This window comes from Carettochelys insculpta, chromosome 17 (assembly GCF_033958435.1).
Source record: "Carettochelys insculpta isolate YL-2023 chromosome 17, ASM3395843v1, whole genome shotgun sequence".
In the NCBI taxonomy this organism is placed as follows: Eukaryota; Metazoa; Chordata; order Testudines; family Carettochelyidae; genus Carettochelys; species Carettochelys insculpta.
The window spans coordinates 21,201,467-21,220,468 of NC_134153.1; the positions used below are offsets into that span (position 1 = coordinate 21,201,467).

The 19,002-nt window shown below is 45.2% G+C and overlaps 1 protein-coding gene across 8 annotated transcripts in view; it reads right to left on the reverse strand.

The window, feature by feature from the left end:
* NCOA3 (nuclear receptor coactivator 3) overlaps window positions 1–19,002 on the reverse strand; it is a 186,203-nt gene that overhangs the window by 110,412 nt on the left and 56,789 nt on the right. For 2 of the 8 annotated variants that reach the window (XM_075011859.1, XM_075011850.1), the window contains exon 2: window positions 15,288–15,370. The exons of 5 other annotated variants lie outside the window; for them this stretch is intronic. The gene's annotated coding sequence lies outside the window, so the exon portion shown is untranslated. Of the gene's footprint in view, window positions 1–15,123; window positions 15,147–15,287; window positions 15,371–19,002 lie in introns of those variants that run through there. One more of the 8 variants, XM_075011856.1, reaches the window with a different exon arrangement.

The window sequence follows — 19,002 nt, forward strand, 5'->3', positions numbered from 1 at the left end:
ATTAGCCAGGGTGAGTTCAGTCGTCTACTAAAACAAAGGTAGGTATGTGCCCCGCATTTAAGCAAGTACTCGTAAGTAAAGTGCTCATTTAACCAAGGATGAGTGTATTACCTTTGGTCAGGTAAAATTTACCACTCTAGTAAATCACTAATTGTAAACTTCTAATTATATCCAATGGAAGTTTAAGAAAGATGTGCTGAGCAGGGTCCTTAAATCTAATTTGTATACTGGTGTTCAGAAAGATCAGTATTGTCACCACCAACAGCTTTTCACTGATTTATTTACAATTTTATACAGAGAGAGAGCGTGTCTCCCTGTCCACGTAGTTTGTTCAAGAACTCCTCTTGAACTGTAAGAGGCCAGGATTTGGTTGTGCCTGGACAGTGGGAAATGCCTAAAATCCCAGGACTTCCCAGAACAAGGGAGGGGGCAGAAGGAGGAAAGCAGCAAAAAGAAGGGACACAGACAAAAGGGATCTAATTCTGAGAGTGGCCACTGGAGGCAGCTGCATCACCGAGCAACCAGCTGGGCTTCACCATCTTGCCTGCCATGAAGATCAGGTAAGTGTCTCTCCCACCCTAAACCCAGAGCCTCTCCATGGGCGGGGAAAAGGGAACCCACAGGCCACAGTAGGGGGATTACTGGAGGCAGGGGACAGTCCACAGACAGCCTGCAGTCCATGGGAAAGGATTCTGGGGGCAGTCCCCAGAACCTCACCTCACCCAGACAGCTTGCAAGCCACATGGGGACTGTTGGAGAAGGAGCAACATACTGAAGAGTCTGGCCCAGCCAGACAGCCTGCAGGCCATGGGAGGCAGTGGGAGGTGAACAGACTCTGGAGCCTATTCCTCCCTCCCGACAGCCAGCAGGCCATGGGGGAGAGTTAAAGGCTGGATGCTAACGCCAAAGGACCACCACCCCCAGACCAGTACTGGGCCAGTGAGGGGAAGGGAGCAGCTGTTGGCCGGGGTAAGCCAGCAGAGCACTGCCCACCCACAACAGGTTACAGGATGGGGCAGCCACTACCACAAGCAGAGACCCCCCTGGAAAAACTGCAGGCCTTAGGGGGGGCAGCAGCACACGGGGGGATGCCCCTCCAGAGTGCTGTGCCCCCTCCCCCGCAAGGCTGCAGGCCAGGAGGAGTAGCTGGAGTCCAGGACTGCCCCGCAAAGCCCCCTGCCTCCACCCAGCAAGTATGCAGCCCCAGATACTTCGCTCTCAGGAGGGATCTCTGATGGCGAGTGCAGCCCCACGCCCTCCACGAGGAGCCGTTGGCTGAGAAGTGCTGCCCTGGCACCTTGGGAGGAGCTGCCTTAGCAGCATCACTCTCACGACCCGGAGCAGCCCCAGTAGCCTCTCCCCAAACTTCCAGCCCTATCCTGAAAACCCTCCCCTAACTTCTACCCCTTCCAACTCCCTTGATTTCTGCACCCCCACCCCCAGCCTTGAGCCCCCACCAACCCTCTGCCCCAAGCTATCCCCCTCTCTGCCCCTCCTTACCCACAAACCCTCACTCCAGCCTTAATTTTTCTTCATTTTTGAAAGACACTTTCATGGGGGGGTGGGGAGAGCATGTACACTTTTCATTTATTTTCAAAAAATTACTTCTGTGAAATAGCTGAGCAATGCTGGGTACATCTGCTAGTATGATATAAAAAAAGTAATTTGTCCACCACTACGGTGCACTTTAAAACAAAAGCTGCTAATTCACTACGTCCTCCAAGACCAGATATATTTTATGATTGCGTATGTATGAAATATTATTACTCAGTTTCTATTACTGAGCCAGAAAAAGAAAGATGTTAAAATTTTCACTGTAACTGTCACAACAAGCAGGTTTCTTTTCCTGAAAGCCCAGTGTAAAAGAGGTATCATAGTCTTGTGAATTTTTAAATCACAGAAGATGAATGGCAGCTGATTTCACTAAGCAGATAAAAACTCAATGTTGAAAGACTGTGAAATACTTCAAGTTAGCCCAGTGTTTTCCAAATCCTCAATGTTTATGAATTGAGCATTTAAAGCCACTGTAAAGTAATATATTTAGGCTGGGATTTTCAAAAGTATTTAGTAGTAGCCTAACTGTTCCTACTGATTTCAGTAGAAATTTTACCAGTGACTTCAATGGAAGCAATATGGGAAAAAGTGATCATTTTTGAAAATCTCTTCTTTTGGAATACAAAATCTCTGTGATGCTTCAGAGTTCACCTGAAAAAAACATATGAAAACCAGCCCAGTGATTGCATTCCACCCTGCCAAAGGCACCTTGATTTTATTCCCTACTGATTGTTCCTTAAGACTAGTTGGGAAAAGAAGTGCTGCAGAAGCAGTGCACTCAGTGCCAAGTAAAATAGATAAAATATCTCCTGTACTTCTACAGCCACTTCTCTGGCAAGCATCTGTACAGTGATTCATGTTCAACCCTAATTCCTGGAATTGTACAAAATTATGTAGCTTGCCTTAAGGCGTTCTGTGCTCCATTTTATCCTCTTTTCTGTTAAAATATTCATAATAAAATTTAAAAATGGAAATTAAGTAGAATGTCAGCATAGTCACCTCCTACCAGTAAAAAGCACAATTAACAATTTCTTGAGGGGGAAAAAAAGGCAGACCACACAAAAACTGAGCACGGAACTAAATGATTTCTAAACCTAACAGGTGCACTTCAAGTAACTTTCTCATCTCTCATGTGAAGAGAGACACAGTTTGAAGATTCTAGGCGCTAACTTTACCGGAACCAACAGTAACAAATTTAGTAACTTGGATTATTGCAAACTGAAGTATTTATAAAAATACAAACATCACAGCTATGTTCTTGGCTGAGTAGGTGATTACAAGCCAACTGTTAGGTTTCAGCAAAATATACTAGCAAATGTTTCAGATATGCTTTGCTCTGCAGAACAGGAAAGATGAAAAAAGTGATTTTGCAACACTGATATTCTAGCATTTATTCCTACACTTGTGAAAAATGGTACTGGTGAAGCTCTGCTAAAATTGGGGAAAAAAGCCAGAAAGACTAGTGGAAAAACAAACATAAGGTGAACTAGGTTGCACACTAAGCAGTCACGGAGCACTTTAACGACTAACAAAATAATTTATTAGGTAATGCGCCTTCATGTGGCAAACCGACTGCAGCCCCCACACAACAAGCATGCAGTCCTAGATCCCTCTGTCCCAGGAATGTGTTAATTGATGTTAAATGCTCTTTGATCTACAGACAATTGCACAGGGACTTGACACTCTGGTTCTGCTAAATCAGTGGTTCTCAAAAACTTTTGTGCTGCTAGTGCCTTTCACACAGCAGACCTGAGTGTGAACCCCTCCTTGAATACATAAAAAGGTATTTTTAATTTAACACCATTATAAATGCTGGATGCAAAGAATATTTAGAATGGAGGCTGACAGCTCATGATCCCTCATATAATAACCTTGAAAACCCCAAGAGAATGCAACCCCACCCCCACCCCCCTAAACAGGCAGCAGGGGCTCAGTGTCTCCAACTGTCCCCTCCCTGGTTTTCTAATTTTTCCAAAAACCTACAAAGCTACTGATGCCTGGAACTTTTGGAATTGACCAAATGTGGCACTCAAAAGTTACTGCATTATATCCAAACAGAAATGTCAGCCAATGGAGTGGAAGACCTCAGAAGTTCAGCCAATAAATTACCAAAGCTAAAATATCAAATACCATAATTACAAATGCTTAACAAACACTGCAACGTCACCAGCTTGACTTATTGTCAGATAACCACTGCCAGATGGAAGTTACATTATAGTTAGAAGGTAAAAGCTGTATTTTAATACGTCAGTGGATATTGTAAGCAATTTTTCGTCTCATTCTCCTATACAAAAATACCACTTTCAAATCTTTAGCAGCCTTCTGAAATTAATCTAAACTAGAATTTATGCACTGAGAAATGTGGCACAGTTTTAAGAGGCTGCATTGTATTTGGTGCAACATTTTTAGAACTATTATTTTAAAAACATTAAAGGAGGAAAATAATGTTGTAGAACATATTACCATTTCATTCTTTCTAATGCTCATCCCCTCCTTCAGTCCTATGTACTTGATTGTTCAGTTTTTATTGCAATTTTTTGATCCTCTGTACTTATAAATGTCAATCTGTATTGGAAATGAGATTGATCTGAGGAAGTGGGTCTGTCCCATGAAAGCTCATCACTGAATAAATCACTTTGTTAGTCTTTAAAGTGCTACATTTCTGCTGTTTTCTTGGAGTATAGACTAACAAGACTACCCGTCTGTTATTAATGCTGTACACATTATTCTGATAATTCAGAATTTAATGTGAAAACTGACTATTTCCATATATTCTTTGTTCATATGCCTAAGAACATTTACAAACAAGGATAAATAGGAACCGCAAGAATCATCAGAAATTCAAAAAACCCACAAATACAATATAAAAAGTCCAAGTATAAGTAAACTAAACATACAAACAACTTTCACTGGGAAAAATGAACTGTGGAACTGAGGGGCAAAACAGCTGATATACTTCAGTTACAACAATCTGACACTGCAGCTTTTAAAAGTTAAAGACATAAATCATTCCAGTGGAGGATTCTGCACTTTTGTTAAAGTTCTTTAGCCAATTTCTCATTCTCTCTTCATCCTAAATATATTCATCAAAGTGACTGATAATTTTTCTATAAAATTGGATTTGCGGTTTTGTCTCAACAATCGTAAAAGGAACATAATTGACAAAAATGCTCTAGTTCCTTCTAACTGTGTAGTGTTGAATCAGAGTATTTCTGGTTTTTAAAAAGTCAGCCCAACCTCCAAACAGATGCAATTTAAAAAATCATGTGTTTAAAACAATCTCTGAACCCCAGAAGCAGTGTTAAGTTTTTTGCTTTGGACAGGTTTACATAAAAATGCTTTGCTAGCATTGCAATATCAGCACAGCTTTCTGGTATAGACACAGCAGAAGCTAACAGGAGTTCTCAGCATAACTAAATAATTTCCCCAAATGACATTCGAAGGCTATAGTTGTGTGTAAACCAATACAGTTCAGATGGTTAAAGACCGTAACTTCTTCATGCTCGTAGGTAACAAAACTAAGCCAGCAAAATTTCTTAGTGCACAACCAAGCACCTATCTTTACCATCAATTCTAACAAGTGACTTTGCCCTGTACAATTAGCCCAATGTGACACTGTCATTCCTGTTTCCAATTTAAAATGGCAATCTTACAATGTTTAGTGACTGAAAAATGAGATGGTCAGATTTAAAGCAGAAGTTCTGTTTGATGCAGAAGTGTGGGATGACTTTTAATCTGTTCTTATTTCCATGAGAAAAGCTTATGTGGTTGTAATTTGTAGTATATGGGCTGAACTGAAAGTATACAATTGACTAGCATCAGCATAAAGCAGAGAAAAAACATTACCTCTATTGTTCTTCCAACACTAGGAACAGAACCTTCTGCCAAGTGATATATTCTTATAGAAAATCAGAGGTATATTCAGAGATTCAGTGGTAAACCTTGTCATGGAATGTCACAAGAGAGCATTTCAAAGGAGGCAATACATAAGTTAAAATGTGTCAACTAGCAGGTTAATTATCAAATATCTTGCAAGTTATAACTTCTAGACACATGGGGAATGTGTTACAAGCAGAGCTAACTTTATACTACTTTTTATTGAGCCAACGGCTCTTGCACGAAAAGCAAGTTTTCAGTTCTTTGGAATGAAAGAGTTAAGTTCCATGAGCTGTGAATGAGATCATGGCCTTGGAGTCTGAAAAGCCAGGAATTCTGGAATTCCAGTTATTTTTATGGCCTTAGGCATGGCAAAATTTTTCAGACTTTTAAAGTTTGGGCAGCAGGTATAAGAGACATGGGTAGGCAATGTCTCCCACAGATCTTAGTTCTCAACCTCCTTCCATCCCTGTTCTGAAGATTCCTTACCTCCATGCCCCTCTCTCCCCACACCCTTTCCAATCTGTTAACTTAAAAGTGAAAAGGCTTCCAAGCTTGCCAGACCTACTTGCATAACACTGAACCTGTGGAAGAACCAAAAAGTAGTAATGAAGCCATTCAACAGGCATATGCCAACACTGAATTTAGCGACAAAAACAAATGTGCATTACGAGGGCTACAGAAAAATTTGCTTTAAATATTTCATTAGTGTGTTACTGAAGTCTATAAAAATCACACCTCTAAAAATCCTTGCACAGATTTTTACATGCAATCTGAGTATTCAGCTTTAGCCTTAAATGCTTGGTCTTTAAGACATACAGATTTTTAAAAACATTCTTCAAAAGACTACCCTTATCCAAAATAAACATTTCAATTGCTACACGGCAAAAACTTGCTCTCAAAGATTTCTCGTTCTTTCTATCACATCCCTGTTGTCCTGCCTTGAGATCTTTAGAATTAAGGTATGTTTCACACAGGAATACAGAAATTGCCCTACTAGAGGTACCTGATACGATACCAGAGAGAAACCCAAAAACTACAATATACAATAATCTGTTAAAGGAAAGTTTTTTTCTAGCTTCCCCAAATGAGCTAATGCCCAGTTTATGCCACAATGCACAGAGATGTAGATCCCTTAACTTTTACCTATAACATAAGTGCAGGTGCTTCTATATCCTTATACATGGATAATTTTTTGTATCCTGCTAAGCTCTTGACCTCAAAATCCTGTAGCATTAGCATACAATGTATTGTAGCATAATTAATTGAAAATTAATAATAAATTATGCAAAGGATCTTTGATCAGCCTCAAATCTGCAGCCATTCAATCTAATGAAGTATACCTTTGTTCCTAAACCACAAAAAAGAATACATAGGAAAATCTAGATTTCCTTGTAGCATTTGATTTTTTGACTATTTCTTATCACGTCCTTTCAGACAAAAAGTCCCAGTCTTTTCACTCTCTTCTCATAAGTCTTTCTGATTATTAGATGCTTAAGATGGCTCCAAATTTAGTCTTCAAAATTTAAAGCTCTCAGTTTTGACTTGAGGGTCCTTTTATATTGGACTAGATTTTTTCATTGTTTTGAAATCCCCAATTTTGAATTCATAGCAATTGACAGCCAGAAGGGGCCACCCTGATTATCTAGTCTGACCTGTATATTGCATGCCAGAAATCCTCACCCAGTTACTCCTGTAGTAGGCTCATAACTTCTGGATGCCCTACTGAAGTCCACAAAGACTTCAAGTTATAAAGAATCCACCATTTAGTGTAGTTCAAGCCAGCAAGCCACCTGTCCTGCAGAGGAAAGGAAAAAGGTTCAGTGGCTCTCAGCATCCTAACAATACAATTTGGTCCAGCAGTCCTGAACACCTTGGAAAGAATTCTCTGTGGTAGTGTAGGGCTTGTCTATACTCACTGGAAGGATCAATGTGCTAGCTGTTGATCTTCTGGGGTTTGATTTAGTGTGCCTAGGGGGACTAAATTGAACCATCAACCCTGGTACTCCTCTCAGTTTCTCCCATCAACTTCCCACTGTGGGGATGGCAGCAAAATTCATTTTAAGGTATGTATCTCAAACTATGAGAAATGCGTAGCTGGAGTCAACATATCCTAAATGGATTTTTTCCCCTAGCATAGACCTGGTCTTAGCGCTTTCACCACATACTGTCCCATCTTCCATTCATGGTCACAATTACAGTGACTTATTTAACAACAGAAGATCCAAGATAATGACATTAAATGTGTTAGGGAAGCAAGATGGAAAGGTGAGAGATATAAGACCAAGTGCTTTTTGCACTTTTTTAGCAATTCCCTGTAAGGAAAAAATAAAAGTTAATCACTACTAAACAAACCTCAGCACTAATTTTTTTCCATGACTTTAATTTGTAATTAAGCACAGTTTCAGATGATGCACTGATTTTTCCTAACAATGTTACAATGTAAGGCTAGAATCCAAGATGCCATAAACTCTCAGAAAAAGACTACAGGATTTAAAGTTAGATAAACCTTGAGTATGGCAGGCAAAGAAAACATCACATTTGTCATTTGAAATTTTTACCTATTTTCTATATGTCTTCAAATATATTTAAATATCCATTCATAATATCCAAAATCCTTAACAGACCTGAGAGGTAGCATTTCCTTTCTATGAGTAATAAGATACAAAATGGGGATAGACTCAGATCTGTCAGTCACCAGCAGCAGAGGAGTAACCCTTTTTCGGAAAGAGAAGTTACTCACTGTAGTAACGATGGTTCTTCGAGATGTGTCCCTGTGGGTGCTCCACAATAGGTGTCGGGCTCGGCCAGCGCTGCAGATCGGAAACTTTCCAGCAGTTTCTCCTGGATTGCGCATGCGCCGGTGCGCGCCGCTCGCTTACACATCCCCGGCCACGTGCGCGATCCGGTCCCCGCCAGTTCCTTGACCAATCGCCTCGGATGCTCCTGAAAAACACTAAACAGAGATCCGAAGCGGGGAGGATGGGCGGGTGGTGGAGCACCCATGGGGACACATCTCGAAGAACCATCGTTACTATGGTGAGTAACTTCTCTTCATCGAGTGTCCCCGTGGGTGCTCCACAATAGGTGACTACCCAGCAGTAACCCAAGTAAGGAGGTGGGTAATCGGTTTATGTGCAGCTTGCCCCCGAAAGGACCGCTGTCGAGAGGCGGGTATCCTCTTGGAATACCCGATGTAGGGCATAATGCTTGGCGAAGGTGTCATAGGATGACCAGGTCGCTGCTCTACAGATGTCTTTTAACGCGATGCCCTTGAAAAAGGCTGTTGATGCTGCCACCGCCCTGGTGGAGTGAGCCCTAGGGGGGGCCAGCAAACGAGTCTTTCGAAGTTCGTAGCACATTTTTATACAGGACACAATGTGCTTCGAGATTCTCTGTGAAGAGAGACCCTCTCCTTTTGACCTGGGAGCGAGAGAGACTAGAAGTCTGTTCGTTTTCCGGAAGGACTTAGTTCTGTCTATGTAGAAGGCCAACGCCCTCCTCACATCCAGGAGATGTAGGCGTGCCTCCTTGCTGGAGCTGTGAGGCTTCGGGTAAAACTATGGGTTCGTTAAGGTGGAACTCTGAAGAAACTTTCGGAACAAAGGCTGGGTGCAGCCGTAAAGTTACCGCCTCCTTTGAGAATACTGTGCAGGGCGGCGTTGCCATAACTGCTGCGAGCGAGCTCACCCTGCGAGCTGACGTAATTGCAAGGAGGAAGGTTGTTTTTATCGTAAGGAGACGTAGGGGAACCGTGGCTAAGGGTTCAAATGGCGGGCCCGTTAGCGCGCTGAGCACCAGGTCCAAGTTCCACGATGGTGGAAGCGGTTTCCGAGGGGGGTACAGGTTTACCAGCCCCTTCAGGAACCTGGTAACAATAGGATGGGCAAATACCGTGGGCCCCTCCTCTTCATGCCGAAAGGCAGATATAGCGGCGAGGTGGACCTTTAGTGAGGATAGGGAAAGCCCGCCCCTCTTGAGGTCCAATAAGTATTCTAGTATTACAGGTATAGGAACGTCAAGGGGAGCTAGCTGCTTGGCAGAACACCATGCAGTGAATCGAGTCCATTTCTGCTTGTAAGTCTTCCTGGTGGAGGTCCTTCGGCTACTCTCCAGGACTTGCTGTACTCCCTCCATACACGTGCTTTCTAGGGAGCTGAGCCATGGATTAGCCATGCTTGTAAGCGCAGGCCTTAAGGGTGTGGGTGCACTATGGACCCCTGGGCCTGCGTGAGTAGGTTTGGCGCCACCGGAAGGGGGAGCGGTGGGCGGTCCGACATGCGCAGAAGCAAGGGGAACCATTGCTGTCGATCCCATGTTGGGACTACTAGAATCATGCGGGCTCTCTTCCTTCTGGCCTTCTGCAAGACCTTGTGGATGAGCACTGTGGGGGGAAACGCATAAAGTAGGGGGCCCTTCCATGAAATTGCGAATGCGTCCCCCAGGGACCCCCGCCCCAATCCTGCCCTGGAGCAGTACTGGGGGCACTTCTTGTCATGCTGAGTGCCAAACAGATCTATCTGAGGAAACCCCCAAGTGTGAAAGATCAATCGTAGCAGATCGGAGCGGATCTGCCATTCGTGCGTGAGTGCAAAGCGCCTGCTCAGCTGGTCTGCTTTCACGTTGTGAGCGCCCGGCAAATACGAGGCTTTCAACGTTATATTGTTGGCGATGCACCAGTTCCACAGCTGGACTGCTTCCGCACATAGGGCACGGGATCGAGCTCCTCCTTGTCGATTTATATAAAACATGGTGGAGGTATTGTCTGTATTGATCCCGACCACTTTGCCTTGTATGTGGTCTCGAAAATGTTTGCAGGCGTTGAACACTGCTCTGAGCTCCAGTATATTTATGTGCAGTGACTGTTCCATAGGGGACCATAGTCCTTGCGTCACCTTGTCGCCGATGTGTGCTCCCCATCCTATGTGGGAAGCGTCGGTAGTAAGAAAAATAGAGATTTGTGGTTGGTGGAAGGGTACCCGTTAGCATGTTCTTGGGGTTTACCCACCACTGCAGGGATCTGCGCACCTCTGTCGTGGGCGACACCACCCTGCGGACTGTGTGGGATGCCGGCTTGTAGATGCTCGCCGGCCAATGTTGCAGGCTGCGCATATGCAATCTGGTGTTCCGCACCACAAACGTTGCCGCCGCCGCCATGTGGCCTAGCAGCTGCAAGCACATTAAGACCGGCACCGTGGGGCTGTATATAATGACTTGCACCAGCGAACTGATGGCGCGAAAGCAGGCGTCGGGTAGATAGACCCTTGCTGTAATAGAGTTTATACATGCCCCTATAAACTCTATGTCTTGTGTGGGGTTGGTCTTTGACTTTGCGAGGTTGATGACCAGGCCCAGTGAAGAAAACGTGTCTGCTGTTACGTGTATCATGCATAGTACCTCTGCCTTCGAGGCCCCTTTCAATAGGCAGTTGTCCAGGTATGGGAATATAAATACCCCCTGTTTGTGCATGTAGGCTGACACCACTGCCAGGGTTTTCGTAAAGACTCTGGGGGCTGAGGAGAGGCCGAACGGGAGAACCTTGTACTGGAAATGCTCCTTGCCGACCATAAAACGAAGGAAGCGTCTGTGTGCTGGGTGGATCGTTATATGAAAATACGCATCTTGTAAGTCGAGGGATGCAAACCAATCTCCATCGTCCAGTGCCGTGAGTATAGAGGCGACTGTGATCATCCGAAAACACTGTTTGCGCAAGTACCGGTTGAGGCCCCGAAGATCTAAAATGGGCCTCCAGCCTCCTGTTTTCTTCTCTGTAAGGAAGTAGCGTAAATAAAAACCTTTCCCCTGGAATTGCTCCGGCACTCTTTCCAGCGCCCCTATGAACATAAGGTGGTCCACCTCCTGTTTGAGTCTCGCCTCGTGGGAAGCGTCCCTGAGGTGGGGCCTGGGCGGAGGTTTCGGCAGTGGGAGCGACTGGAAGGGGATCGCGTAACCCATAGCTATGATCTCCAGTACCCATTTGTCTGCGGTGATCTTTTGCCATTGGGGGTGAAACGGTCGGAGGCGATGATGGAACATTAGCTGGGGATGGCATTGCACGATGGTAGTGATAATGCAGCCCTCGACCTGCCCGTCAAACTTGTTGCCTTTGGGCCTGCCCCGAGGATGCGCGGCATTGTTGAGAACGTCGCCTGGGAGTTCTATACTGTTGCTGCTGTTGATGTCGCCCTTGGTCGTAGCCCCGTTGGTACTGAGCAAGCTGTGGTTGGTACAGGTATCGTCTTTGTTGAGGGTAATACTTTTTCTTCCTATATGGAGGGGTATAAATACCCAGGGTTCGAAGTGTAGCTCTGGAGTCCTTACTGGAGTGAAGGACCGAATCGGTTGAATCTGCAAACAGCTTTTGAGTGTCAAAGGAGATCAACAATCTTCGCCTGCAGATCCCTCGGGATACCCAATGTCTGAAGCCAGTATTCTCTGCGCATGACCATTGCTGTAGCTGTTGAGCGTGCCGCCGTGTCCGCCACGTCCAGGGCGATCTGGACTCCTGTCCTCGAAGCCGCATAGCCCTCTTGCACAATCGCCTTCAACACCGGCTTGTTATCTTCCGGAAGCGAATCCATGAGAGAAGTAAGCCTGGAGTAATTGTCAAAATTATGGTTCGCTAGATGTGCTGCATAATTTGCCACTCTCAACAGCAGGGTGGAGGAGGAATACCCCTTTCTGCCAAACAGCTCTACCTTCTTGGCATCTTTGTCTGAACCCCCCGATTTGTACTGAGAAGTCTTTGATCTCTGCTGAGACGATTCTACCACCAATGAATTTGGTTGTGGGTGACTAAAGAGGAACTCCATGCCCTTCGCCGGGATGAAGTATTTCTTATCCGCTCTCTTGTTTATAGGCGGAGCGGAAGCTGGGGCCTGCCATATGGTGGTGGCTGACTCCATGATGGCTTCGTCGAGAGGGATAGCGATTTTGGATGAAGCCGGGGGTCTCAGATTTTTCAGGAGTTTGTGATGCTTCTCCTGTACTTCTGCTGTTTGGATGCCTTGCGTGAAAGCCACCCTTTTAAACAGCTCCTGAAACTGTTTGAGGTCGTCCAGGGGAGCAACGTCCCCGGGGGCCGTAGCCTCGTCGGGGGAGGACAAGCAAGAACCACTAGGGTAAGCCTCCCTCGAACTCTCAGGTTCCTGCAGTCGATGGTACACCCGCTCCCTAGAGGCTTGCCAAGGAAAGTCTCAGAGTTCCAAAATTAACTCCCCTTGAGACAGCTGTGTTTCCGTCCCCGGCCAGGAGTGTCCATGGGGGTATTGGACGGCCAGGGGGGACCTGCCCCTAGGTGTATGCCTGGGGTGTCTGTGTCCAGCATGGTAAGAGCGACCATGGCAGCATGGGCATGGGTCCGGGGATGGAGACCTGGACCACTCCCGGGGTGCGTACCCCCGACGTCTGGGAGAGCAAGATCTCCGCAATGATTCAGACAGTGGTGAAACTGGTTTGTGATAGTACTCCAAGGGATCCAATCCCAGAAAGGGCGAAGGTGGCCCAAGCCATGGTGATGCCGGTTGGAGGAACAGAGGAGGCGGCTCTGGATAGGCTGGAAGAGACCCAGATCTTCTGGGTGGCGTGCGCAGCGTAAGGGGAGGGCTTGTTGACAATAGCATTGCAGCCCTGTCCGGAGAGGGGCTGCGGTGCCGGGTTTTTGCTCTCGCCTTTCCCCTCCCATGCCGGGGATCTCGGCCCCGCTGTCGGCGCCACGCTCGGCACGCTCAGCTGCGGTGCCGCGCGGATAACGTCCTCCGGTGCCTGCAGGCTGCGTGCCACAGGGGTCGGTGCCACCTGTGGCGGTGCCGCCAGTTCCGGCGCTTGCCTGGCCGCCGCTCTGAGTGCTGCACGTGCCGGCTGTTTAGTAATCGGAGGCTCAGCCTCTGCCATGTGAGCTGCTGCGCTGCCGCTTGTTTGAGTATGCGGCTGGGGGCTGTGTGCTACGCCCATCCCACTCGCTGTGACCGCCGGCAGGGATCGGGCTGGAGAGAACTTCCTCCGTTTCTGCACCGAGGGGGTGAGGGAAGCCGCCTTCCTTTTATGGATCCCAGGGGGTCCCTCCGGTTGAGGCCTCTCCGGCATGTCGGGCTGGAGAGCCTTATCAAACAACAGCATTTTCAGCTGCATTTCTCTGTCTTTCCTGGCCCTGGCTGCGAGCTTAGCACAATGGGAACACTTCTGGGTAACGTGTGATTCTCCCAGGGACCTAATGCATTGACTATGCCCATCGGAGGCCGGTATAGCTTCGCGGCAGGACTCACACTTTTTGAATCCTGAAGAGGACATCGTGGTGAGTCTTTTGAGCTGTTAACAGGGTACTTAGCACTAGATTCGTGCCTGTTCCCCTTTCGCGAACCCCAGCCCGCTGCGGCAGGAGGCCTACTGGCCTTCACGTCCCCACGTCTTCTCCGCTCCTCTCTCTCTTTTTACTACATATTTATATTTTTTTTGTCCTTTCTTCTTTTTCTTTTCTTTTTTTTTTTTTTGCAAGAAAAAAAAACAATAATTTACATGACAAAACTAACTAAGCTGACTCTGGCCGTAGCCTGAGCGGATTCCGTCTGCAGCTGATAGCGGTTGAGAAGGAACTGGCGTGGACCGGATCACGCACGTGGCCGGGGACGTGCAAGGGAGAGGCGCGCGCTGGCGCATGCACGATCCAGGAGAAACTGCTGGAAAGTTTCCAATCTGCAGCGCCGGGCGAGCCCGACACCTATTGTGGAGCACCCACGGGGACACTCAATGAAGAAGTCTATCTTTCTGTCCTTTCTTTCCCTGCCCCTTCTCCTTCCTCTCCCCGCTTTCCCCTAGTGAAACAAGTTGCACAACAAGAAACATTCAATTCTACTTTTCTAAATTAAAAATTGTTCCTTTTTCCCCCCTCAAAGACTATCTAATACAATTTCCCCTACTGCAGAGCATGGAAAATTCCCCATTCCATAGCAGACCCGAGTAAATAGGTGTCAGTTTCCACCTCCATTCTACCATTTGTCTCCAGGATGGTCCGGATCTGTAGATCTTATTATAGTAAGAAAATTCTCAGATAGTGGATATTGTTTCCTATTCTTCAATATTCTACTGTCCACATATCTGTCAGAATGGTGGTAACCAGGATCATATTTTAAACACTGATATCCAAAAATCAGACATCATATATCTTCCATCTTTCCCTGGACACTAAGACGTGGCAAGGATATCTTCAAAAATGGCCTTGACCAAAAACTGGATCATCAATATGTAGAATATTAGTGAATTTATCTTTTGATAGCCATGTAGCTGTCTAGTAGATCTCAACATGGAAGGTATGAGTCCTCTGCCCTAATCTAAGAGCAACATACACATATAAAAGCTTCTCTCTTTCAGCAACAGAAGTTGGTCCAATATGTTCATCCACCTTGTCTTCCTAATACTCTTAAGGATTGGGCTTCAACACCTAACAGAAGGAAGGCTATTTCTTCAATTTACTTTGGGAATGTGTTATGACCATTATTCCCTGAAAGCTGTGTGCATGTGCAGCCACTCAGAAGAAACGCAAAGGGCACCCAGGTGATTAGCAGAGCACAGCTGGTTTTGCATTTTTTATTGGTGGTGCACATTTGCACAAGCCTCAGTGCACATAATTTTATTCTGCACGGGGACACGAAAATATTAGAGGGATCACTGGCTATGACAGTTGTGAGGACTACTTACTCGAGCCAGATGTAGAAAATTGGATCTCCTGAAACAAACTTCTTCTGACTGAAAACAGTAGCTACTATAGGGTATGCTTTCCAGGATAGACTGTATAACGATATCTACAGATGTTTAACCTGGATAGTGCTGAAATGAAATTAGATGCTAAAAAGCCTCATTACTTGCTTGTTCTTCCACATCTGTGCCACTGTCCCTCTGATCACTCAGGTGCTGGGGGGGAGAGGAGATGATAGCGAGACACCAGCTGCCAGAAACAGAAAAAGGCATAACCAACTGCACATTTAGACATGGTACCCTTCAGTGGCAGCTACAAATGACAGCCCAGTTGAACATGATGAACCACAGAAGCATCCAGCAACAACTATCTGATATTTTCTGTGTTTTAGTTGAGGGCAGAAGATTCCCACCCCTCTATTGCCTTCAATTCCCAGGGAGAATGAGGGATTTCCAGATACAGCTTGTGTAGGGCAGGTGCAGCCTTTGTAATCATAGCTCCACAACATTCAATATTGTGCCTGGAATAGAGTAGGGTCTCAACATTCATGAGGGTTCCATGTTCAGAACCCTTGCAAATGTTGATATTTTTGCAAATACTGGGGGAGGGGGGTGCCCAGGGCCCCAGGCGAAGTGGCAGCTGCTGGTGCTCCTGCCTGAAGCCCTGGGGGAAGCAGCCACTTGGCTGCTTGAGAATAATTGAATTCATGAACATTAAGTTCGCGAATCGTGAGACCCTACTGTACTGGCCTCCAGATTGTTGGGGGAGAGGGGTTGGTCATTTTGTATCTTCTTTTCACTTGTGCTGCTTTTCCTTGTGAGGGACATGGCAGCAGCATGGAGAGTAGGGAGGACTATACTTCCCTTTCTGCCAGGGCCTAAGCTCCTCCTGGGGAATTCCCAACCATTTCCAAAATAGCTGGGAGCCTGAGTGCTCCTGCCAACAAAGCAGCATTCACAAATGCATTTGCCATGGCAAAACTTCGTCATTCGCGAGGGCAAGTACTGCTGAACAACAACACAGTAAGGGTTCAACATTCGCGAGGGTTCTGTGTTCAGAACCCTTGTGAATGTTGAATTTTAGGAATACGGCTCCCACCTGGAGCCCAGCTGCTGGCACTCCTGCCTGGGGCCCCTGGGAGAAGCTGCGTCTGCTGGCACTTCCGGGGGGGAAGCAGCCGCTTGTCCGCTCATGAATAGTTGAATTAATTAATATTAAATTTGTGAATCCTGAGACCCTACTGTAGTTTTATTGAGCAAGTATAAAAGTATACACACAGCCTTAGTGTAGGCTCTAGGGCAGGGGTGGGCAAATTCCAGCCTGCAGGTTAGATCCAGGTCACCAGGGTTAAACCCTGATAGGCTCCCACTTCTATATTTATCTGCACCTCTGTGGATATTGAGCTATTGCAGCCCTCATTGGGCACAGACTGCCCTTCTCAACCAACTGGAATGGGAGTGACAGGAAGCGGTGTCTGGTCCATGCCATTTCCTGACACTCCCATTGGCCACAAACAGCAATTCAAAGCCAACAAGTACTGTGATTGTCCAATACCTGCAGATGCACTGATAAATATAGCAGCGGCGACCAGCCAGGGACTAACCCTGGTGGGCTACTGTTTTGTTTTTTTGGGGGGGCACTCCAGCTCTAGGGAGTCAGGCACCGTCTTCCACTTGGCATAATGTCCTCACAGCATTACTGCCCTATCTTCATATGGGGAGAGTGTACTACTTGCCCCATGTACAGGATTGGAAAAATCTGGCTACAGGGGCAATAAATCCTGTTGCCCTCCTTGCTGGCTGGTGAGACTAAGGGGGAATAGTCCCTGCCCAGACTGGCCTATAGGAAGTGGGGGAAACTGCACTCTCCCACCAAGCTTGCTGAACTCTTGAATGAGATACTCCATAAAGGATATAAAGTAGGAGACGGAAGAATATTTTAATGCTGGCTTTTCTAAGCCCAGCTCTCTTCTTGAAGCCAACAAGGGTAACACCTGCTGCCAACACCTCAAGGCAGAACTGAGGAGATGATCTCCGCAGAACACAGGTGCAGCCCTGAGAAACTGTTGGGAATTCAGTGGATTGTTGAGCCAAAAAGTTAGGCACAAATTTCAAATGAGGCTTTGAATTTCCTTCCAAAAGCTGTGCAGCAGGGACAGCTGGATGAACCAGCACCTGCTGTGAAAGCTGGAAGAAAAAGAAAAAGAAAAAAAAAAAGGAAGGAACTTCAGGCAGTGGTGCACTCTCCTGTGACCAATGACTGACAGGTATAGAACTGCCCCCAAGCTGCAAACCAAACTAAAGACCTATTGGAACAAATCGCTGGGCCTAGCATGATGGAGGAAGTATTTGTAAATCATTTCTTCAGATTATATGTAAACTCCTGCATGCTACTGTTTTAAGGTTAGAGACTGCACTAACATTAAAAAAAAAGGAAAAAGTCTAAAAGTTAAAGGAGTTTTTACACAAACTATTAATGATAGCCACTTGAAAATAGTTGGACATAAAGATGCCTACATGCTTCTCATTAGCAGCAATATTTGCAACTCCAAGGTGTTTAAAAAACAGAAATCAGGACCCCAATAAAAATAAATAAAATAAAATTTCATGATTTCTAAGACTAGTGCATTCTGGAAATTTTTATACTTAAGCTTTTAGTAATCACATTTTCATGTGATTCAACCTCACAAGGGCTAGAAAGTTGCTCCTCCACAGCCCTCACCACCCAAAAACCATATTCTCACACTGTGACAGACTCCAAGTGCTGGAATATTTGAAAAATAGGAGACTGTGAACAGAAGTGCAAGATTTAGCAGACTTCAAGTTGCCCTTTTCATACTACTATTTTGCGGGGATTTTATTAAAGTCTGCTTAAGGGGGGAAAAAAAACAACGTTTTAACAATACCTTATTATTGGAGAACACTGCAATATTTCTAAAGATTAGCTCTATTACTGAAATTTCCACAGCCAAAAGACATTTTCTTAAAAGTTAAACTGATGCTAAAAAGACATGTTTATAGCTTCTTTGAAAAGTAGTAGTAATCCAAATGAAATCCCCAAGAGTTAAAGTTACCTTAATGACAAACAAATGTTTGCAATATTTTTGTACCCATATTGGACAAAGAATATTAAATGAAGTGGATGAGATAATATATATTTTAGTAGAGATAACACTTTAACGGGGGAGGGGAGGTGTGTGTGTGTGAGAGAGAGAGAGAGAGAAGCTTTCCAGCTTACTCATATCTTCTTCAGGTGTGGGAAAGGTAATCAGTGTCAGTTCATTACAAGGTGGAACAGACTGTAAGAAACCATAACTACTCATGTGAAAACATTTCCCTCTTGTATTTAGCTGTGATTGAGTACTTTTCCAAGACCTGAAGAGCTCTGTGTAAGCTCAAAAGCTTCCCTCTTTCACCAACAGAAATTAGTTTAATAAAAGATATTACCTCCACCACCTTGATTGTCTAAGCTTAAATATGGACTGGATGAGCCAGGGTGAAAACACATATAGCACACAAGGAAATTACACTCTTCATATGTTTTTAAATGTGGTCGTCAATCGTTGTGATCTTAAGCACTGTATTTCCTTTTAAGAGGAGAAAAGTATTCACTCTCTTTATTTACCTTGAAATTTTTAATTATCTTTAGTAGTGACAAAATTATTGTGGTATTGATTTATGGAGAAGAGATTATTTCTGAGGAGATGTTAGTAGATAACTTGCATCAAGAACTCCATACAATTTCAATCTGTTTCCCTTATTAAAAGCTTAAGAGAGATTATAAACCACCCAGAGTCTCTCTTTTCCATATAAGGTCCTGCTGTATGCTAAGATTTGTATCCAAACCAGAGAAGAATCTCAGGAACAATTAAAACTGCCAAC